Raw genomic sequence first — 23,875 nt, forward strand, 5'->3', positions numbered from 1 at the left:
GCGGTACATGGATTGTGGGAAGGTTATTGATGTAAGAAAGACGTTCGCTCCGAAGTCGACCAATGGAGTGGTACCATGTGAGCATACAGGCCCTCCCAGCAAGGTGGCGTAAGGCCGTCTCGTTGAACAGAGATAATTCTGAAAAATAGGATTTTGTAGCCAAAAGAATGGGGTATTATATGATGTACTGGAATCCTGAATGAAACCAACCTGCTTTCAGACAAAAATGTGTTGCATTTTTTGTTGAACGCCGTTCGTATTGTAAATTGTGATTATTGACTGAAGATTTGTATAATCAGATGAAAGGGCACTCGCCTGGGAGACAAATATTTGCTGGTTAGGGCTGTTTTTAGTGAGTTTGTGGCAGGTGTGCGAAGTGACACTTGTGCAGAGGTGGAATGTGCTGACATTTTTGAGGAGCGTAAGAGCCTGCAGACGGCTTATTGCGTTCACATTTGTTGGCTTCCCCCAATCACAAGCAAACCATCACACCCCAACACAACCTAGATCTCTGGCTAAGCTACAGATCGGTCAATCAGAACAGCCAGGATTTTTTTCTTTCACAGTCGCTGGTTTCGCCAGCTCACAACCGAAATGTCACATTCCTGCTCTAGCCAGACATAGTTTGAAGATGGGCAAACTAGCTTGAAACTGGTAAAAGCAAAATAAATCATCACAAAAAAGTGACGCATCACAGTTTTTTCAACAATTCAGCATACCAGCGGAAAAATGTTCCTATTGGTCCACAAAAAAATCCAAATAAATTACAATTAAATGACTACGCTTAGCTGCATACAGGGAGTTGACAAACGTCAACGGGGACAGGTGAAAATGTGTGACCCGACCGGGATTCGAACCCGGGATCTCCTGCTCACATGGCAGACACTCTATCCATCTTTTTTTATATTTTTAATCTCATTTTGCTCGATTTCGTTTGTTGCATCTGCTCGTAGCGGACGTCACAAGACACCCGTTTCAGTTTGTCGTTGATCCATTAACTCAGTTTTTTTTACTACAGAAGGCAGCTAACTCTCTGACCGAACACGCTGAATTACCGTGCCGGCATCCGGCATCCATCTGAGGTACCGACGACACAGACGATAGCGCGACTGCAAGGACTTGACTCTGGCACGCCTCCCGTGTGGCCCACATTGTCAACTTATTGTCCCGCACTATATTCAACGAGCCCCTGCTCATTATACTCATTACACGCGGCTTTTTGCCGATTCCCGTAAGAGTTCGGGACTGTTTGTGCATCCGCACAGAAGAAGTTGGTCAAATGGCCGGTGAGCCTTATATATATATATATATATGAAGATGGTATCTGTTCTTCTGGACATGTCCGAAAAAACAGGTACCATCTTCATATATAAAATCCGAATATCCTGTTTATTTAAAAGACTCTAACTGAGAAGTGGGGTACTAGCTGTCTCGTTCTACGGTCCTCAGCATTTAAAAATTTTCCCAAAAAATTTGGCATACGAACATTTTGCGCTTTTTTAACGTGCAACTCACCTCCAACTCCCGCAAGGTCCCCCAACAGTAACTCACTCACACCCACTAGTACACCGCTGTAAGTCGCTCGTACCCATCCACTCCCAGTTAGTCTTTCTCACTCACCCATTCAGCCCAACTCTCTGTGTCTCCTTCATTGTCTCCCGTGTCACACCACAGTCCCCTTCGTCCTGTCCTACTACTGCAGTCTCCGCTCAGTGTCACTGCCTCAGTCTTGCTCTCTCTTATTGCTAATATCTCATTCTTTTCTTCCTACTGCTTCTGTCTCTTCTCATTGTCACTATCTCTCTCTTCCTCGTTGTCACTGTCATATATTCTGTCTCTGATTATCACTGGCTCTCACCCACTTCCACTTTCCTTTATTCCACCCACCCCACCTAGCACTGTCTGCTTCACTCCCTTCCTAGCACTGTTCTGTTACTGTCGACTACGTTCCTCTGCCTCTGTGTTCCTCTGTTTCTCTAACACTACCATTGTCTCCTTCGCTCTCTCTATAACATGCCCATTGTCAGCTACCTACCAGCATTTATTACATCTCCATCTCTTTCCCACTGTCACAGTCTTCTTCTCCCTCAGCATTAAAAAGCGCGAATATGTTCGCATGCTAAAATTTTTGGGAAAATTTTAAAAGGAACTTTTAAATGAACAGGAACATATTCGCATTTTTTGTGCTTCGATAAGAACATTTTTCCGCTTGTTCCCTTCTTTACCCTGCTACGGCAGGGCATGTGACTCATACGAAAAGAAAGGTAAAGATCACTAAAATTTTGATAGTTTACTTATATGAAATTGAATTAACACGAAACAAATTGTACACCTCAAAACGTATTTTACGTGAAAAAAATGCATTAGCTTCAGTACTACAATTTGGGGTTCCTAGATGATAACGGAGATATTTTACTGCATATTTCTCCGTGCTACGTCAGTTTATATATACGTTTTCGCCTCACACCTGATTTTACGTGCGTATTTTACGTGTACAGGTAGCCTAACTTTGAACCTCTATATCTCGGAAACGGATAAAAACAAGAAGAAAATTTTCAAATTCGTTCGAGATCGGGATGTTAGAAATACATCGTTAAAATTACAGCCATTCACAGAGTATAACCGTCTCGGAATGCGCGGCTGGGATTTGCTACACAAAAACAGTTTTTTGGTGTGTTTCTCGATAATGGATAAAGATGTTTGAAAATGGGGAGATAGTTCTTCCAGATAAATGCCTGGAGAATACACCGTTAAAATTTGAGCAATCTTCTGAGTTTATTTATTATTCAGATTTCGCCTCATACCGAATTTTACGTCTGTAAGTAGGGTAGCTTTGAACCTCAGTACCCTGTAAACGGATAAAGATATCCAGATAATTTTCAACTCTATTCGAGATTGCTACCTTAGGAATATATCGTAACAATTTCAACGTGTTTACTGTACACAGCTGTCTTGGAATCCTCGGCTAGTCTTTGGTCGGCTGGTAACGGAAAAAAATATAGTAAAAAAATCTTTTTGTGGGGTTTTCTAAGGAACTGCGCATGAACTAATGGTGCCTCCATAAGTCCCATGAAGCCCACCGTAGGCCAAATCAAATCCAAAAAGAACCAACCGATTTGCTCCAATTGCCTACACAGGAGCAAGTGTGTAATATTCATACTTCGACCCTGTAGTGTCGGATTGTGACACTAAGACAATCTTTCTGTTTGGCACACAAATGGTCCCAAGCCCAAGGGATATCCAAAACAGTTGACCCTACTTCTTTATCACCAATAGAACCCGATGTATGAACACCGAAATATCCCGTATTTATTCGCGATGTTCGCAACGTATTTGGTACGCATGCTGTCGTTTGCATACCGATACTCCAACTAATTCCCAGTAACATGTGTCCTAGACTACAGCACACCCTTCTACGCAGTTACACAGGAAACAAGTTCTTACAAGGGAACCTCCCCATCGCACCCCCCTCAGATTTTGTTATAAGTTGGCACAGTGGATAGGCCTTCAAAAACTGGACACAGATCAATCGAGAAAACAGGAAGAAGATGTGTGGAACTACGAAAAAAATACACGAACTGAGTAGTCCATGCGCAACATAAGCAACATTAAGGATATTGTGAGCTCAGGAGCGCCGTGGTCCCGTGGTTAGCGTGAGCAGCTCCGGAGTGAGAGGGCCTTGGTTCAAGTCTTCCCTTCGAATGAAAAATTTATTTATTTCTTTATTTTCGCAAAGTTATGATCTGTCCGTTCATTCATTGACGTCTCTGTTCACTGTAATAAGTTTAGTGTCTGTGTTTTGCGACCGCACCGCAAATCCGTGCGATTAGTAGACGAAAGGACGTGCCTCTCCAATGGGAACCGAAAACATTTGCTCGCAAGGTCATAGGTCAACCGATTCCTCCACAGGACAACACGTCTGATATATTCTATACGACACTGGTGACGGCATGTGCGTCACCTGACCGGAATATGTTGTCGACCCATCTAACTTGTACACTTGGCGAATGGGTAAAAAGATTCTTCTACCTTGCCGACTTAGGTTTTCTTGTGGATGTGATAATCACTCCCAAAAAAGTGATGAAAACATGTTTGTCACATGAACTGCAACAAATGGCTGCAACAGTTTCACAGTCGCACAGTTTTCCCTGTGCTCTGTCAAAACATATGTTTTTAACGCTTTCAAATTTTTCCGTGTGTAGACCGTCAAATCCTGCATCTGTCGAAGCAAATCTGAACATGTCCTGGAATTTTGGAGAGCGAAGTTGATTATGTTTGAGTGCCTTAACTTTGATAATAGTCTGAAAATAAAAAAATGTTTACTCGAGGCAGGTTTGAACCAAAGACCTTCCGTTTCGCAGCCGCTCACGCTAACCACGGGACCACGGCGCTTGAGTGGCACTGTGCCTTTGATGCTGCCTATCTTGCACATGGACTACTCAGTTTGTATATTTTGCTTATTTTTTTCGTAGTTCCACACAACTTCTTCCTGTTTTCTCGATTGATCTGTTTTCAGTTTTTCAAGGCCTATCCACTGTGCCAACTAGTAATTAAATCTGAGGGGGGTGCGATGGAGAGGTTCCCTTGTTAGTAGGCCCGCGTATTACCTGCGAAAAGCCGCTTGTCCCAGACAGCGCCCCAGACTCCACATAAATGTCTCTCCTCAGAAGTATCACTCCGCACAAGTGTTCCAATCCCGTGTCAAAATTTCCGTGGCCACGTTTGAGCAAGAACGTCACCACTAGAACACAAACACCAAGAGTTTAACAGTGTTGCTTGCCTATATCATTTCCCTCGTGATCCGCTTTCACAGCAAAACCCTCACAAAACGTCGCACACTACTGAAGTCATGCGGTTCTGTTCTTATTCTGATGACGACATTCTGCACTAGATCTGTCCCATGACAACTGATGCTTCACGGCGATCGACGCGATCGCTGCAGGCAGCGGTGTTTGGCGAACACAATTCTCTCGTCACGTATTCGCGGCGAGTTGGCAGCTTTACTGCGTGGTTCCATTGTTCCACACACACTGCAAAAACGCGCGAGAACATGACGCTGCGTGCTCGAGACACTAAATCGCTCGTGTTCATCGAGCCTAAGTAGTTTGGCTGGCAACTATAGAGGGCACTGAGGTGATTACACCCGAAAGTGGAGGTGGATGAACGGACGTCATTTGAAAACAATATGAGGGGCGTTCAGTAAGCAATGCAACACTTTTTTTTTCGGCCGACTTCGGCTAAAAAAATGGAATCTGTGGAGTGTTCTCGCTTCAGTCCCTAATATTTTATGACACTGCGATAAGTGGCGACGCGATACGCAACCCTCGAGGTGGCGTCTATAAAGGAGGTACCTTCCAAGCAGTGAGCTGTTATTGAGTTTCTTATGGTGGAAAACCAGAGCATTGAAGATATTCATAGATGCTTGCAGAATGTCTACGCAGGCCCGGCAGTGAACATCGCCACAAGGTCGATCAAACCTGTCCCATCTTCCGCGTGCCTGCCCTCCTGCCGCACACAGCTGTGTGTCCTGCAATGTTGGACGTGCGGATACTCTCATTCGAAATTATCGACGCATCACACTCAAACACCTCGCAACTGGACGTCTCTGTTGGTAATGCTGACACGCTCGTCCACCAGCTGTGGTACTGAAAGCCGTGTGCCCGCCTGCAAACAGCAAAGAAAGACCACCTGTGCGGAATTCAAAAATGGTCCAAATGGCTCTAAGCACTATGGGACTTAACATCTGAGGTCATCAGTCCCCTAGACTTAAAACTACTTAAACCTAACTACACTAATGACATCACACACATCCATGCTCGAGGCAGGATTCGAACCTGCGACCGTAGCAGCAGCTCGGCTCCGGACTGAAGCGCCTAGAACCGCTCGGCCACAGCCGCCGGCCGTGTGCGGAATTACTCGCGTTCTACAAGGCTGATCATGAGAATTTTCTGTCGAACATCGTCACAGACTATGAAACATGGTTGTTCGAACCGGAACAAATCGGCAATCCACGGACTGGCGCCACACCAGTTCTCCTCCGAAGAAAAGGTTCAAAGCCGCACCCACAGCCGGCAAGGTGATGACGATCTTCTGGGACTCTGAATAGGTTGTTGTGTTTCATGTCCTCTCTCATGGTGCAACGATTAACTCTGAGATGTCTTGTGCCTCACTCAGGAAACTGAAGAAACGACTTCAGTGTGTTTATCGCTACGGAAATGCAAACCAACTTCTCCTTCTCTATGACAACGCAAGGCCTCACAGAAGACTGCAAACCGTGAGGATCTCACAGAACTTCATTGGACTGTTCTTTCTCATCCACCCTACAGACCGGATCTCACACCTTCCGGCTTCCATCTTTCTGGCCCAATGAAGGATACACTCGAGGGGGAAGCAGTACGTAAATGATGTGGCGGTTATTGATGCAGCAATACGTTAGCTCCGGACGTCTACCAGTAGAGTGGTACTATGCGGACATACAGGCACTCCCAGTGTGATGATAGGCCTACGCATTGTATGGTTTTATAGGCAAAAGAATAGATAATAATATGGTGTAATAGAACTCTGAATAAAACCACCCTGCTATTAGAAAAAAAGTATGTTGCATTATTTATTGAACGCTCCGCGTTTGATTATTTCATATTCGAAACATACGAGGGTCACTCCAAAAGAAATGCACACTATTTTTGTAAAAATACACTTTTCATTCTGCATTGTGGAAGTTTTACAGTGTGTAGATACATCCTTCCCGCTTGTTTTCAAACTTAGTTCAACCTGTCCCCGAGAGTGGCGCCGTCACAGCATGTCTTCAAGATGGCTGCTACACTTTACGTTCGTCAGAAGCAACGTGCTGTCATAAAACTCCTGTGCTGTGGAAACGAGACAGTGGAAACATCCACAAGAGGTTGAAAAAGGTGTATGGAGATGCTGCTGTCGATGGCAGTAAAGTTAGTCGGTGGGCAAGCAGGTTACGTGATGAAGGCGGGCACGGCAATATTGAGGATTGTCCTGGGAGCGGCAGGCCTCGTACTGCACACACTCCAGACAATGTGCAGAGAGTTAACGAATTGGTGACTGCTGACAGACGCATCACTGTGAACTAATTGTCACACTACGTTGGGATAGGGAAAGGAAGTGTTTGCAGAATACTGAAAGTGTTGGCGTTAAAAAAGGTTTGTGCCAGGTGGGTTCCCAGGATGTTGACAGTGGCTCACAAAGAAACAAGAAAAACGATACGCAGCGAACTTTTGGAACAGTACGAGAATGGTGGAGATGAATTTCTTGGAAGAATTGTGACAGATGATGGACCATGACTCCATCATTTTTCACCAGAGACGAAGGGGCAATCAATGAAGTGGCATCATTCACCCAAGAAAAAAAAAATTCAAAACTACACCTTCTGCTGGAAAAGTTGAGGCTACAGTGTTTATCGATTCCGAAGGACTCTTACTTGTGGACATCATGCCAAGTGGAACCACCATAAATTCTGATGCATATGTGACGACACTGAAGAAACTTCAAGCTCGACTGAGTCGTGTTCGACCACATCGGAAAAAGCAGGATGTTTTTCTGTTGCACGACAATGCACGGCCACATTTCACTCAAAAAACCATGGAGGCGATCACAAAACTCGGGTGGACAACACTGAAACACCCGCCTCACAGTTCTGACCTGGCTCCATGTGACTATCATCTCTTTGGGAAACTGAACGACTCTCTTCGTGGGACAAGGTTTGAAGATGATAACTTCCTTGTGCACGCTGTCAAATAGTGGCTCCGACAGGTTGGTCCAGAATTTTACCGTGCGGATATACAGGCGCTGGTTTGAAGATGGCGTAAGGCGTTGAGAGAGATGGAAATTATGTAGAGAAACGAAAATATTGTTCCTAAAGGATGTATCTACACACTGTAAAACTTTCAAACATGTAGAATAAGAGATGGATTTAAAAAAAAAATAGTGTGCATCTCTTCTGGAGTGACCCTCGTATTTGTGCAAAGCGGAAAGATCAGTAAATAGAAGAAAGTTTTTCAATTGATTGTGTAGGGTCGCTAGTTTTTGTTATATTCGTAATTTTGAGATTACGCCTGTACGCTACAGAATAAATACAGTTTATATTTTCCACACGCTTTTGTCTAAATTTATGGGAAGCAACGCCAGTGGCCTGAAAACGTGTGTACACTTCAGGTGACTGAAATTGCTTGAAATAAAGAGAGGGGAGTAGCGCACATAAAAACAGAAATGTATATTTATTTTAGGGGCTGAAGGTATTTTCAAACCACACATTACCACTGGTAGCTGATTACTCTTCTATCTGCATCCTGTTCCTGTCAATATATTTGCATTACTCATATGTTTACCTTATCGTCCTTTATATCTGCCCATACAGGTTATCGCGCAGTGTGCTAGCTTGTGACGCAGGGAAGGTGACTCAGATCCAATCGAATCAGTATGGTGAATTAGCAACATCTGCGTGGAGCGATCAGTAAGTAATGCAACACATCTTTTTTCCGAAAGCAGGCTGGATTTATTCTGGATTCCAATTCTATATCTATATTGTTCCCGCACTGTCAGGTGCCTGCGTAGCACAACTCTACTGGCCGACGTCGGAACTAACGTCTTGACGTCTTGCTGTATCAATAACCGCCCCGTCATTCACATACTGCTTGTTGTGGAGTGCGTCCTTCATTGGTCCAAACAGATGGAAGTCGGAAGTTGTGAGATCCAGTCTGTAGGGGGGATGAGCAGGAACAGTCCAATGAAGTTTTGTGACAAATGTTGATGGTGTCAGGACAGCAACCAGCCACAAATTTACTTTGAGTTCCTTTATTCAAAGGAAACCGTTACCGGTTTCGAATCGTTGCGATTCATCATCAGACGGTTTACACGCTTTCTTTCTGACATTTGGTGTGTTTTTTATACATTAATTGTCGTGAAATGTATAAAAAACACACCAAATGTCAGAAAGAAAGCGTGTAAACCGTCTGATGATGAATCGCAACGATTCGAAACCGGTAACGGTTTCCTTTGAATAAAGGAACTCAAAGTAAATTTGTGGCTGGTTGCTGTCCTGACACCATCAACATTTGTCTTCAAAAACAGCCACGGTCTCCAACATGTCATCATATGACAAAATTGCATTAAGTTTTGTGAGCTCCTCTCGGGTGTGCAGTCTTCTGTGAGGCCTCGCGTTATCGTGGAGAACAAGAAGTTCGTTTGCATTTTTGTGGCGACGAACACGCTGAAGTCGTTTGTTCAGTTTGCTGATGGTTATGCAATACACTTCAGAGTGAATCGTTGCACCATGAGGGAGGACATCGAACAGATTTATCCCTTCAGAGTCCCAGAAGACCGTCACCATGACTTCACCGGCTGAAGGAGCGCCCTCTAAGCATTTTTTTTTTTTCGGAGGAGAGGTGGCGCAGCACCACTCCGTGGATGTTTCATCGCCTGTGACGCTGTTCGACAAAACATTGCCACGATTAGCGTCGTAACGTGCAAGTAATTCTGCCCAGGTGGGCCTTCGTTGCTCTTTACGGCCTTCTGTCAGGTGGAGAGGAACCCAGCGGGCACATACCCCAGAATGCCCCAACTGGTGGGCGAGTGTATCAGCACTACTGTCGCAGACGTCTTGTTGAGGAGCGAGGACTTCGCTTGTAATCCGCCGATGATCTCAAATGAGAGTGTCCGCACGTTCCAGCACTGCAGGAGTCACAGCTCTATGCTATAGGCCGGCACGCGGCAGATCGGACACGTTTGCGCCACCGTGTTGCGATGATAACAGACGCCTAATCCAACGACTCACGGTTCTTTTGCTCACTGCCAGGTCTCCGTAGACATTCTGCAAGCGCCTATGAATATCTCCGGTGCTCTGGATTTCCGCCAAAAGAAAACTCAATGACAGCTCTCTGTATGGAACACACCTCTGTTACTGACGCCATTTTGAATGCCTTGTATAGCACCCCCAGTCATCGGAACTTCATGAAACTATAGAGGCTGAAGCGGGTATATTCCACGATGTCCCACAGCAAATTCCGCATTTTTTCTACCGAAACTGCCAGAGACAGAAATACGTAGCATTACTTATTGAACGCTCCTCATACAGCTACACCTATACTTTGCAAAGCAGTGTGAAGCGCACAGCCGCAGGTATCTCCCATTCTACTGCTTCTTACAAGGGAACCTCCCCATCGCACCCCCCTCAGATTTAGTTATAAGTTGGCACAGTGGATAGGCCTTGAAAGATTGAACACATATCACTCGAGAAAACAGGAAGTTGTGTGGAACTACGAAAAAAATAAGCAAAATATACAAACTGAGTAGTCCATGCGCAAGATAGGCAACATCGAGGACAGAGTAAGCTCAGGAGCGCCGTGGTCCCGTGGTTAGCGTGAGCAGCTGCGGAACGAGAGGTCCTTGGTTCAAGTCTTCCCTCTAGTCAAAAGTTTAGTGTCTAAATTTTTGCAAAGTTATGATCTGTCCGTTCGTTCATTGACGTCTCTGTTCACTGCAATACGTTTAGTGTCTGTGTTTTGCGACCGCGCCGCAAAACCGTGCGATTAGTAGACGAAAGGACGTGCCTCTCCAATGGGAAACGAAAACATTTGATCGCAAGGTCATAGGTCAATTGATTCCTCCAACACGTCTGATATATTCTATACGACAATGGTGACGGCATGAGAGTCAAATGACAGGAATATGTTGTCGACCCACCTAACTTGTACACTTGGCGAATGGGTAAAGTTCTACCTTGCCCGATTTAGGTTTTCTTGTGGATGTGATAATCACTCCCAAAAAAGTGATGAAAACATAAAGAGTTTGTCACATAAACTGCAACAAATGAATACAACAGTTTCACAGTCGCACAGTTTTCCCTGTGCTCTGTCAAAACATATGTTTTTAACGTTTTCAAATTTTTCCGTGTGTAGACCGTCAAATCCTGCATATGTCCAAGCAAATCTGAACATGTCCTGGAATTTTGGAGTGCGAAGTTGATTATGTGTGAGTGCCTGAACTTTGATAATTGACACACGATCACGGACAGATAACAGTCTGAAAAAAAAAAAACTTCTCACTCGAGCCAATACTTGAACCAAGGACCCCTCGTTCCGCAGCTGCTCACGCTAACCACGGGACCACGGCGCTCCTCAGCTGACGCTGTCCTTGATGTTGCCTATCTTGCGCATGGACTACTCAGTCTGTATATTTTGCTTATTTTTTTCATAGTTCCACACAACTTCTTCCTGTTTTCTCGATTGATCTGTGTTCAGTCTTTCAAGGCCTATCCACTGTGTCAACTGATAACTAAATCTGAGGGGGGTGCGATGGGGAGGTTCCCTTGTTAGGACTCCTTGTATCGTATTGTATTGTATGTTAACCTGGGACCTAGAAACGACGGAGAGGCTCCGTCCCCGCCGCAGCCACAGTGGTCCACAACCCCACGACGACTACTGCAGTCCACTTCACCCCCCCCCCCAACCGCCCCACACCGAACCCAGGGTTATTGTGCGCTTCGGCCCCCGGTGGACCCCCCCAGAGAACGTCTCACACCAGACGAGTGTAACCCTATCTTTGCATGGTAGAGTAATGGTGGTGTAAGCGTACGCGGAGAACTTGTTTGCGCAGCAATCGCCGACATAGTGTAGCTGAGGCGGAATAATGGGAACCAACCCGCATTCGCCGAGGCAGATGGAAAACCGCCTAAAAACCATCCACAAACTGGCGGGTTCACCAGACCTCGATACAAATCCGCCGGGCGGATTCGTGACGGGGACCAGGCCCTCCTTCCCGCCCGGAAATTAGGAGTCCTTACCGTTCCATTTATGTATTTACCGCGCTAAGATTAAATGCTTACATACCTCTGTGCACGTTTTTATTAGTCTAATCTTGTACGTACAGTCCCTACGGGAAAGATAAGTAACGGATTTTAGTATATTCCTAGAGTCATGTAAGTAGGCTTTCTCAGGATAGTTTACGTCTTTCGCCGCGCGACTGTCAGTTTATTTCCTTCAGCATCTCCGTAACAATCTCCTAATCGGTGTGGGTCCCATACATTAGGATGGGTCACACGAGTATTTAGTGTGAAATATTCTTTGTAGACTGACTGCATTTTCCCAGTATTCTACCAATGAATCGAATTATGTTACCTGCCTTACCTACGACTGACCCTATGCGACAATTGCATATCATATCCCTACAAATAGTTACACCCATGTATTTACACACCGAAGAGCCAAAGAAATTGGTTTACCTCACCTGCCTAATATCATGTAGAACAAACGAGCACGCAGAAGTGCCGTAACACGACGTGACATGGACTCGACTAATGCCAGAAGTAGTGCTGGAGGGAATTGACACCATGAATCCTGCAGGACTGTCCACATATCCGTAAGAGTACGAGGGGGTGGAGACCTCTTCTGAACAGCACGTTGCAAGGCATCCCAGATATGCTCAATAATGTTCATGTCTGGGGAGTTTGGTGGCCAGCGGAAATGTTCGAACTCAGAAGAGTGTTCCTGGAGCTAGTTTTTACCAATTCTGGACGTATGGCGTGTCTCATCGTACTGCTGGAAATGTCCAAGTCCGTCGGAATGCATAATGGACAAGAATGGATGCAGGTGATCAGACAGGATACTTACGTACGTGTCACTGTCAGAGTCGTATCTAGACGTATCAGGGGTGCCAATCACTCCAACTGTACACCTCCCAGACCATTACACAGCCTCCACCAGCTTGAACAGTCCCGTGCTAGTAAGCAGGGTCCATGGATTCATGAAGTTGTCTCCATACACGTACACGTCCATCCGCTCGATACAATTTGCAAAGAGCCTCCTCCGACCAGCTAACATGTTTCCAGTCATCAACAGTCCAATACCGGTGTTTTTTTGACGGGCTCAGGTGAGGCGTAAAGCTTTGTGTCGTGCAGTCATCAAGGGTACACGATGGACCTCCGGCTCCGAAAGCCCATACCGATGATATTTCGTTGAATGGTTCGCACGCTAACACTTGTTGATGGCCCAACATTGAAATCTGCAGCAATTTGCGAAAGGGTTGCACTTCTGTCACGTTGAACGATACCGTTCAGTCGTCGTTGGTCCCGTTCTTGCAGGAGCTTTATCCGGCCGCAGTGATGTCGGAGATTTGATGTTTTATCGGATTCTTGATATTCACGGTACACTCGTGAAATGGTCAAACCGGACAATCCCCTCTTCTTCGTGAACTCGGAGATGCTGTGTCCGGTCGGTCATGCGCCGACTCTAACACCACGTTCAAACTCACTTAAATCTTGATAACCTGCCATTGTAGCAGCAGTATCCGACCTAACAACTTCACTAGACACTTCTTGTCGTAATAGGCGTTGCCGACCACAGCGCCGTATTTTGCCTGTTTACATATTTCTGTATTTTAATACGCATGCCCATACCAGTTTCTTTGGCGCTTCAGTGTATGAGTCGAACGGCTTCAGTTGTGACTTATTGAAAGTGTAGTCATAGTATACTGTGAAATGCAAAGATTTTCTGTTTCTGAACATTTAAAGCATGTTGCCAACACTTTAATATCTTATCAAGATCGAACTGAATATTTGTGCAGCTTTCTCAACCCCTCGTTATACGAGGGCTGTTCGGAAAGTTAGGAAACCACAGTGAAAATGGAAACTGTTTTGTTCACAACAGTTACCTACACCTGTCAGTCATTTCTCTACACAGTCGCCTGTCATCTGTCGTAGCACTGTGCCAACTTTCCAATACCGTCGTCGAAGAAGGCAGCCTTCTGTTCTTTTAGACAATTTTCTGCGCTAGACTTCAACTCGTTGTCTGCGCCAAAATGTTGTCTTCACAGCCAACGATTCATTTGAGCAGAGATGAAAATAAGAGGGAGCCAAGTCCGGGCTGTATGGTGAGTGATAAAAAATGTTGCAGGTGCATCTTCACTACCCCTGCAGTGTGCACCTCAAAAATATCACGAAGAGGGAACTGCATGACAGTTACGTTATGTGGGGTTGCATGAAATCAGGAGAAATCTCTCGGTAGACACCCATACTTTGTGGGGGATACTCCCTTGTCAAGGTTTGTTTAGCCGGCCGGAGTGGCCGAGCGGTTCTAGGCCCTACAGTCTGGAACCGCGCGGCCGCTACGGTGGCAGGTTCGAATCCTGCCTCGGGCATGGATGTGTGTGATGTCCTTAGGTTAGTTAGGTTTAAGTAGTTCTAAGTTCTAGGGGACTGATGACCTCAGCAGTTAAGTCCCATAGTGTTCAGAGCCATTTGAACCACTTTAGGTTTGTTTACGCGCTCACTTTGCGCTCAGAACTGAAAAGAGCGACGTGAAGCTATCTGTGAGCAACACTTCTGTGCAAAGCTTCATCGAATTTTCTCTGTGGTTTGCATTTCGTGACCAATCGTTCCTTACTTTCCGAATAGCTCTCGTAGTGAATGCATCGTCAGCGAACAGTCTGAGGCTGCTATTAATACTGCGTGCAAGGTCATTAATTTACAGCATTAGCAAGGGTCCCAACACACTTACTGAGCCACACCTGAAGTTACTTCTACATCTGTTTATGACTTTCCATCCAAGAAAACATGCTGCGTCCTACCTACGTATCTTTAATCGAGTCACAAATTGCGCTTGATTCGCCACAGTACTGAGTCAAATGCTTTTCGGGGATCAAGGAACGCTGCATTTACCTGACTGCCTCGATCCATGAATCTCAGGATATCATGGTAGAACAGGGCATTTCTGAATCCATACTAGTTGGCATTGAGGAGGTAATTCTGTTCGAGATACGTTATTAAGTCTGAGCGCAGCATATATTCTAAGATCCTACAGCAAATCGATGTCAGGGATACTGGACGGTAGTTTTCTGGAATACTTACTTCTTCTACCTTTGTTCTCGACGGAAGTGACTGTTTTCTTCCAGTCACTGGGCACGGTTTTCTGCTTGAAGAGTCCACTGCATATTATGGATAAAAGAGCAACAAATTCGGTATAGACTCTGATAGTAATTCTCAACAATCTATATTACTCATCTTTGCAGTTGTGCGAGAACTAAATAGGGACGATACGCCTGGATCTTCTCTTATAAAAGAATGTTTTAAAATGGAGTTCTGTATTTTTGCTGATTTTTGCTAATATACAGGGTGTTCCATATATCATATCCGTCAGGGGGACATCAGTCAGCATGATTCCCTTCGTTGTAGTTTTGTTTTTTACAAAGATGTGAACAGCGGTATGACTTTTTTTAAATGGCACTGTGTACTTTTTATTCGGTAATTCATTTTCTCTCCTAAAGGCCTTTTCAAAAATGTATCACAGTGAACCATTCACTGAAACACAGCGTTATTAATTACATAACACAACATTGACGTTGACGCTCCCAGCGCTTAATGCAGGTACTCGGGATAATGGAACACATCCACGTGCTGACGTTGAAAGAGGTCAAATGTAAACATAAGTAGAATGCATACCCGTCAACCATCGTCAGTTGAAGAGTTGCGTGAATAGAATGTACACCAACGAAGAGAAGGTAGAAATGCTACTCATCTTTGGGGAATGTAAGTTAGCAGAACAGTAATAGCAATACTGTTTTGTTATGTATTGGTACATTTGGTACAGAAGTTCTTTTAAATACTGTTGTGTAGAGTAGGCATACAATAAAGGCTGTCCTTCCTACAAACTGCATCCACATAATGTTTCTTTTATTGTTGTTGTTGTTGTTGTTGTTGAAGGTAGGCGAAATGCTACGCAGGCAGCGGAACTGTACAGAGAGCGATATCCTGACAAGAACCCACCTTCCCAACGGATGTTTTCTCGTCTTGCGACGCTTCACGAAATGGGAATCGGCGTAGCACTCGCACAGACGAAGCTGCCGAAGTCACTGTTCTCGTTTCAGTAGCTATGAATCCACATGTGAGCAACGACAGCTTGAACACGAGATTGGCATTCCTAAAACCGGTGTATATCGTATTCTTACACGTCACCGGTTCCATACTTATCATGTACACCTACATCAAGAATTGCATGGGAATGAGTTCCGGAATTGTGTACAGTTCTGTCAGTGGGCACAGTAGTAAATCCTCGCCAACCCGAACTTCTTCTCCAATTTATCGATGAATGTTCCTTCTCAAACAAAGGATAGGTAAATACAAGGAACATGCATTATTGGTCTAGTGACAACCCACGATGGCTTAGATAGGTGGAACATCAGCGTCAATGGACAGTTAACGTCTTGTGTGGGACGCTTGGTACTACAATTATTGGCCCTTATTTCATCAATGGTAGTCTAAAAGGCACAGCGTATGCCAGCTTCCTCAGACGAATTCTTCCTCCCCTTCTGGATGAAATGCCGCTAAGAACCAGAATGCTTATGTGATATCAACACGATGGATGTCAAGCACATCCTGTTCTGAACCGAAGGTATCGTTCCAGATGGATTGGTCGAGGAGGAACAGTTACTTGGCCTGCTAGGTCTCCTGATTTAAATCCTTTTTTCTTTGGGGATGTATTAAAAACGTTGTCTATCGTGATATTCCAATAACTCCAGAGGACATGCAGGAACGTATCGTGCTTGCTTGTAATTCTCTTCAGCAAACAACATTGGAAGAAGTAAATAATTCTTTCATTCAACGAATGCACCAGTGTATCGGTGTCCAGGATCACCACTTTGAGCACCCTTGAATGTTCTACTCCTGGGCAATGGTACAGGAGAGTCAAAGTCAATTTTGTCTTATGTTTTTACTTAGTTTTCATTTGTTTTGTGAGAACTCCAGGAAGTGGACGAGTTTGTGAGCCCGGGCTCAAAGTCTATGTTGTATTGTGTAATTAATAACGTTGTGTTTCAGTGAATGGTACAGTGTGATACAATTTTGAAGAGGTCTTTAGGGAAGAAAATGAATTACCGATTAAAAAATACAGGGTGCCATTTTAAAAAGTCATGCCGCTGTTCATATCTTTGTAAAAAACAAAGCTACAACGAAGGCAATGATGCTGATTGATGTCCACCTGACCGCTAAAGAACATTTGCTAGAAACATTTTGTAATTTGCATCTGAACAAACAGTTATTTATGGTGGTCAAGATAAATGGGACACCCTGTATAATAATTTCAAACCTTTTCGAAACTTTTTCTATTGGACCCGCCCTAGATAATTATGAAAGGACTAAAGTTTATCGCATACTACATTATTCCTGTTCGTAGAGTAAAACTTCGGCATCAAGCATTACGTCTTTCAATTTATTATTTCTTTGAAGCTGTTTCATACATGGGATTTCGGATCTTTAAAGAATTGGAGGAGGTTACTGGTTTTGTCACTATCTGATCAAGTTCCACACATGTTATGACGCTGAAGTGCTCTTCGAAGGCTCTTTTCAATGTCACAAGAAAGAATGTAGTTCCATTAAGAAGGAGGAAAAAATAAAATAAATGAACGGAGTCGCTGTCATTTTTCGGCAGCTAATTTAAAAGTTACTTTCGTGCGTCATAAAATTTACCACATTGTCTTCTGCAACTCATGGAATATCGTATCCTGATTTATTTAGTCGTTCTTGATATACACTGAAGAGCCAAAGAAACTGACACCTGCCTAAAATCGTGTAGGGGCCCCCGCGAGCACGCAGAAGTGCCATAACACGACATGGCATGGTTCAAATGGTTCAAATGGCTCTGAGCACTACGGGACTTAACTACTGAGGTCATCAGTCCCCTAGAACTTAGAACTTCTTGAACCTAACTAACCTAAGGACATCACACACATCCATGCCCGAGGCAGGATTCGAACCTGCGACCGTAGCGGTCACGCGGTTCCAAACTGACGCGCTTAGAACCGCACGGCCACACCGGCCGGCCGACATGGCATGCACACGACTAATGTCCGAAGTAGTGCTGGAGGGAATTGATACCATGAATCCTGCAGGGCAGTCCGTAAATCCGTAAGAGAAAGAGGAGGTGGAGATCTCTTCTGAACAGCACGTTGCAAGGCATCCCAGATATGCTTAATAATGTTCATGTCTGGGGAGTTTCGTGGTCAGCGGAAGTGTTTAAATTCAGAGGAGTTTTCCTGGAGCCAGTCTCTACCAATTCTGGTCGTTTGGGGTGTCGCATTGTCCTGCTGAAACTGCCGAAGTCCGTCGGAATGCACAATGGACATAATTGGATGCAGGAGCCAGTCTCTACCAATTTTGGTCGTTTGGGGTGTCGCATTGTCCTGCTGAAACTGCCGAAGTCCGTCGGAATGCACAATGGACATAATTGGATGCAGGTGATCAGACAGGATGCTTACGTGCGTGCCACCAGTCAGAATCGGATCTAGACGGATTAGGGGTCCCATATCACTCCAACTGTACACGCCACACTCCATTACAGAGGCTCCACCAGCTTGAACAGTCCCCTGTTCTCATGCAGGGTTCATGGATTCATGAGGTTGTCTCCATACCCGTACACGTCCATCCGCTCGATACAATTTGAAACGAGACTCGTCCGACCACACAACATGTTTCCAGTCATTAACAGTCCCATGTCGATGTTGACGGGCCCAGGCGAGGCATAAAGATTTGTGTCATGCAGTCTGCAAGGGTACACGAGTGGGTCTCCGGCTGCGAACTGGAGACCCTGGTTCAAATACCGGCGTTGGTACAAATTTTGTTTTTTCAGTCTACATATCTCCGCAAAATTATCTTCTGTAACAGGAACCTGAGATTAGAATGGTATTCTTCAAAAATCAAAGAAACTGAATTCCTTTCAAACTCCAAAAGACAGCCATTATGCCAGTTTCTGTCATAATTGTTGTCTCTGTCATCTACTTATCTGCAATCGCTTTTCTCAACACCCCTCCCCCACCACTTGTCCCATTCGTTGGCACAAAGTCCGCTACTAAAAGTCTGTTCTCTCTTAACAGCCATTGTCACTATCATGTCAGTCTTCTCCTCGTCATTATCACTTCTGTTTCTGGCGATCCAAAACGGGGCTTCAAATGTGCTGAAATAATCAATGATCTTCTTATTATTAATGTTCGTTATTATTATTATTAATGTAATTTATTATAATTATTCACTGTTATTATTTGTGTTGGCAATGATTTCTCAGATGTACAACTTAAGCAGAAGTATGCTTAGAAATTGAAAATGGTTTGGTAATTTCTTATGTAAGCTGTTTCTGGTTTGATCAAAGAGAGGGTCTAAAGGTCCTAGTCTACTCAGAATAGCCGGCCGCTGTGGCCTAGCGGTTCTAGGCGCTTCAGTCCGGAACCGCGCTGCTGCTACGGTCGCAGGTTCGAATCCTGCCTCGGGCATGGATGTGTGTGATGTCCTTAGGTTAGTTAGGTTTAAGTAGTTCTAAGTCTAAAGGACTGATGACCTCAGATATTAAGTCCCATAGTGCTTAAAGCCATTTGAACCATTTTTTTCTACTCAGGCTAAATAAACAGGAAATAAATAAAGAAATATGTGGGGCGACCTGTCCTAACTGCCTCATCTTTTGCACGAGCTGAAATAAATTCACTGAATTTATGATGGGTGGATTGGCACGAAATCAATGAAGATGCAATGACACGATATACCACTGCTCAGGTGACCGATGGTAGAGGTGACTGCTCACGAAAAGCACGAAATTCGAATCGATTTCGGTCTTCAGACTCGTTTACATTGCAGGTCCATCATTTCTGAACGGTGTTTGCGCCGATATCATTTCGCATCATTTCATCTTCACTGATGCAGTGGCCATGCGGACGTTTGGACAAGGCCTGTTGTAATGTAAGCCACGAGTCACAGGGGAAGTGTGAAAAGTGACATGTAAAGACCACGTGGCTGATAATTACTGTTAATTTGTGCCATAGAATGTGAGTCGGTGCGAACCGGACGCAGTGTGGGCGGCTAGAACGAGCTGTAGTTAGCAACAGCTGACGGAGGTCCAGTCCATCTCATCAAGACCCATTACGGGTGACTTCCATCTCAACATTCCATACTGCGTGTGTAATGGCACTCGTGCACGTCTTCTTTGCGGATAATACGACAGAATATGTTATTTTGGCGATTTGTTTGGGCATAAATATGAAACCAGTCGCTCTTTTTGAATTTTAGATTCGATTTATTATAGGTCCACTAGAATCTCATCATCAGATGGAGACGTTACAGGAGCATTACGCGCGGATCACGTCTAGCTAGACGCTTTGGTGATGGGGCTGGCGAAAGTACGGAAAATTAGTAATGAAACGGAGATGCTACGTTTTGGGTAGTTGCAGTGCACTGCATCGTGGTATCCACAGCAAATCCATTCCCAAAATGTACATTATCAGGTGTACACACAAATACACACAATTTTTAGCTGCATTTGGTTTCATATTGGATGCAAATACAAAGACTATGCTTACAATAGATAAAGCACTTGTTGCATTATGATCTTTGACCTGAGATGCATTGTATTAGATTATAACAATTTAGAAGTACAGATAATGTACAGTTTGACTACTAATAAAATCAATAAACTGCAGGGACGGAGTCCTGGCTGGTAATGGAGGAAACAGAGTCATCTGAACATGTGTCTGAAAATGCATCGTTGCCACGGAAGATAGCGCTGACGAATGACAGTTCCTCTGACCATGTGCCGTGTGTTCCTTGTGTGTTGCAGGCTGTGTGATTGACGCAGCGTAGTGTAAGCGCAAAGACCTTGTAAAAAAATAACTAGACTCACTGATGGCGCTGCAGTCGCGGGGTAATTTGAACCTTCGGCTGGACGCCATTATAGTGGTTGTAGTCTGATGTGTTGTGTAGTATTGTTGTTTATGAAGACCCTGATTTGACGTTGTATATTTGTTACTCGTAATTCAACTGTCTGTACGTTCCAATCAAAAGAAGTACAATGGTGAAGAGTTGTGCAGCGATTAATTGTACAAATAAATTCGAGAAAGGAACGAGTATTACATTTCACAGGTATGTGGATATTTTAAGTTGTTTTGTTTGTCAGTGCACTTGCTTAATAAATGTCTTTGTAACACGGTATTATCATAATGTCTGTGCATCTATTTGCAGGTTTCCTTTCTCAAAACCACAGCTGTTACAAAAATGGTTACACGCTGTCAGGGGGCAAGATTTCCGACCGACAGAATACCATGTTATATGTTCTGATCATTTTGAAGAAAGTTGGCTGATCGGTTGTGTTTTCATGGTAGAGGTTAGGTTGAAACTTGATAATTTGGTCGTGAGTTGCCAAAGCACCATGCCATATATAACGCACTTCTCGTCGTAAAATCTAAAGCAAGGTAGTAGAGTCAGAAAATATGTATTAATATAGTGGGCAAATCTTCGAGTATTTTGATGCATTTTGCGTACATCTGTCGTAAATGAACTACGAAAAATGCTAGGGGTCGGGTACATAACTTTTAGCTACGGCAGATTCCATGTAGTACGTAAGATAAATTCATAAACAGTGACTAGTTGCTGTTTGTTCATAAATTAAAAAGTATATTGTAGTAACTTATTTAAATGAGGCATTATCTTTGTGACCTAACTCAAGGGAAGGCATTTTATAACCAAAAGCGATGTATAAACATTCGAACTCCGCGCGTCAGTTTACCATTCTAATGGCCGCCGCCCAGCTATTCAATTTGCCCGCTCTTCACAGTCGACCACTCATGCGGTAGTGGGGGCCTGTGTAAGCGGCAGAATGGTCCGGCATTCATGTCGAGAACAAGCCGAGGCGGTGTTTGTGCACGGCCAAGTAGATGGAAACGGTGGGGAGCCAGCACGGCTATATCAAAACAAGTACCGTTACGGACACCAGCCACGTCACACAACATTTAACCCTTTTTGGGCGTTTTTGTGATCATGGGCCCTTTCAGAGGAAGGCGGTGGACTGTGCGTGTACCAGGTTTTGGAGGACCTGGTCCTACAGGGTATTACAATGAAATGAACACCCTTAGCTGCTTACAGGCGTCGACATACGTCAAAGGGGACAGATGAAAATGTGTGCCCCGACCGGGACTCGAACCCGGGATCTCCTGCTTACATGGCAGACGCTCTATCCATTTGAGCCACCGAGGACACAGAGGATAGCGCGACTGCAGGGATTTATCTCCTGCATGCCTCCCGCGAAACTCACATTCTCAACGTATTGTCCCGCACTACATTCGTAGTGCCCCTGCCCATTATACTCATTACTCGCGGCGCGTTGCCGATTCCTGTAAGAGTTCGGGCACTGTTTGTGCATTCGCACAGGAGAAGATGATGGTCAAGTGGCCGGTGAGCCTTAACTATATACAGGGTGTTACAAAAAGGTACGGCCAAACTTTCAGGAAACATTCCTCACACACAAATAAAGAATAGATGTTATGTGGACATGTGTCCGGAAACGCTTAATTTCCATGTTAGAGCTCATTTTAGTTTCGTCAGTATGTTCTTCCACCTACGCTCAATGGAGCACGTTATCATGATTTCATACGGGATATTCTACCTGTGCTGCTAGAACATGTGCCTTTACAAGTACAACATGTGGTTCATGCACGATGGAGCTCCTGCACATTTCAAAATGGTTCAAATGGCTCTGAGCACTATGGGACTTAACATCTGTGGTCATCAGTCCCCTAGAACTTAGAACTACTTAAACCTAACTAACCTAAGGACATCACACACATCCATGCCCGAGGCAGGGTTCGAACCTGCGGACGTAGCAGTCGCGCGGTTCCGGACTGAGCGCCTAGAACCGCTACACCACCGCGGCCGGCTCCTGCACATTTCAGTCAGAGTGTTCGTACGCTTCTCAACAACAGATTCGGTGACCGATGGATTGGTAGAGGCGGACCAATTCCATGGCCTCCACACTCTCCTGACCTCAACCCTCTTGCCTTTCATTTATGAGGGCATTTGAAAGCTCTTGTCTACGCAACCCCGGTACCAAATGTACAGACTGTTCGTGCTCGTATTGTGGACGGCTGTGATACAATACGCCATTCTCCAGGGTTGCATCAACGCATCAGGGATTCCATGCGACGGAGGGAGGATGCATGTATCCTCGCTAACGGAGGACATTTTGAACATTTCCTGTAACAAAGTGTTTGAAGTCACGCTGGTACTTTCTGTTGCTGTGTGTTTCCATTCCATGATTAATGTGATTTGAAGAGAAGTAATAAAATGAGCTCTAACATGGAAAGTAAGCGTTTCCGTACACATGTCCACATAACACATTTTCTTTCTTTGTGTGTGAGGAATGTTTCCTGAAAGTTTGGCCATACCATTTTGTAACACCCTGTATGTACCAAGATGGTATCTGTTCTTTCGGACATGTCTGAAAGAACAGATACCATCGGTGACCATGCAGCTCGTTAGAATGCTTACAGGCGTCGACATACGTCAACGGGGACAGATGAAAATGTGTGCCCCGACCGGGAATCAGCAACGCGCCGCGAGTAATGAGTATAATGGGCGGGGGCACTACGAATGTAGTGCGGGACAAGACGTTGAGAATGTGGGTTTCACGGGAGGCGTGCCACAGATAAATCCTTTAAGTCGCGCTATCCTCTGTGTCCTCGGTGGCTCAGATGGATAGAGCGTCTGCCATGTAAGCAGGAAATCCCGGGTTCGAGTCCCGGTCGGGGCACACGTTTTCATCTGTCCCCGTTAACGTATGTCCACGCCTGTAAGCAGCTAAGGGTGTTCATTTCGTTGTAATTTCATTCTAACGAGCTGCATGGTCACCGATGGTATCTGTTCTTTCAGCGCCAGCTACCGTGGCAACGATGCATTTCCAGACACATGTTCAGAGGATCTTTCTTCCTCCATTTCCAGTCAGGAGTCCTTCACTGCTGTTTGTCGGTTCTATTAATGTTCACCTTGTATTTAACTGAATCTTGCTAGCTGCAGGTGTGTTCTTGTATTGACGATATACAAGTGATATGGACT

At 44.7% G+C, this 23,875-nt stretch overlaps 2 non-coding genes across 2 annotated transcripts; one reads left to right on the top strand and one right to left on the bottom strand.

The window, feature by feature from the left end:
* Window positions 1-21,947: 21,947 nt before the first annotated feature.
* Window positions 21,948-22,021, bottom strand: Trnat-ugu (transfer RNA threonine (anticodon UGU)). The gene has a single exon. It is a non-coding gene; the product is annotated as a tRNA-Thr (tRNA).
* Window positions 22,022-23,499: 1,478 nt separating this feature from the next.
* Trnat-ugu (transfer RNA threonine (anticodon UGU)) lies at window positions 23,500-23,573 on the top strand. Its single transcript has one exon. It is a non-coding gene; the product is annotated as a tRNA-Thr (tRNA).
* The last annotated feature ends 302 nt before the right edge of the window (window positions 23,574-23,875 follow it).

The sequence above is a fragment of the Schistocerca cancellata genome, chromosome 3 (genome assembly GCF_023864275.1).
Source record: "Schistocerca cancellata isolate TAMUIC-IGC-003103 chromosome 3, iqSchCanc2.1, whole genome shotgun sequence".
NCBI classification, from domain to species: Eukaryota; Metazoa; Arthropoda; class Insecta; order Orthoptera; family Acrididae; genus Schistocerca; species Schistocerca cancellata.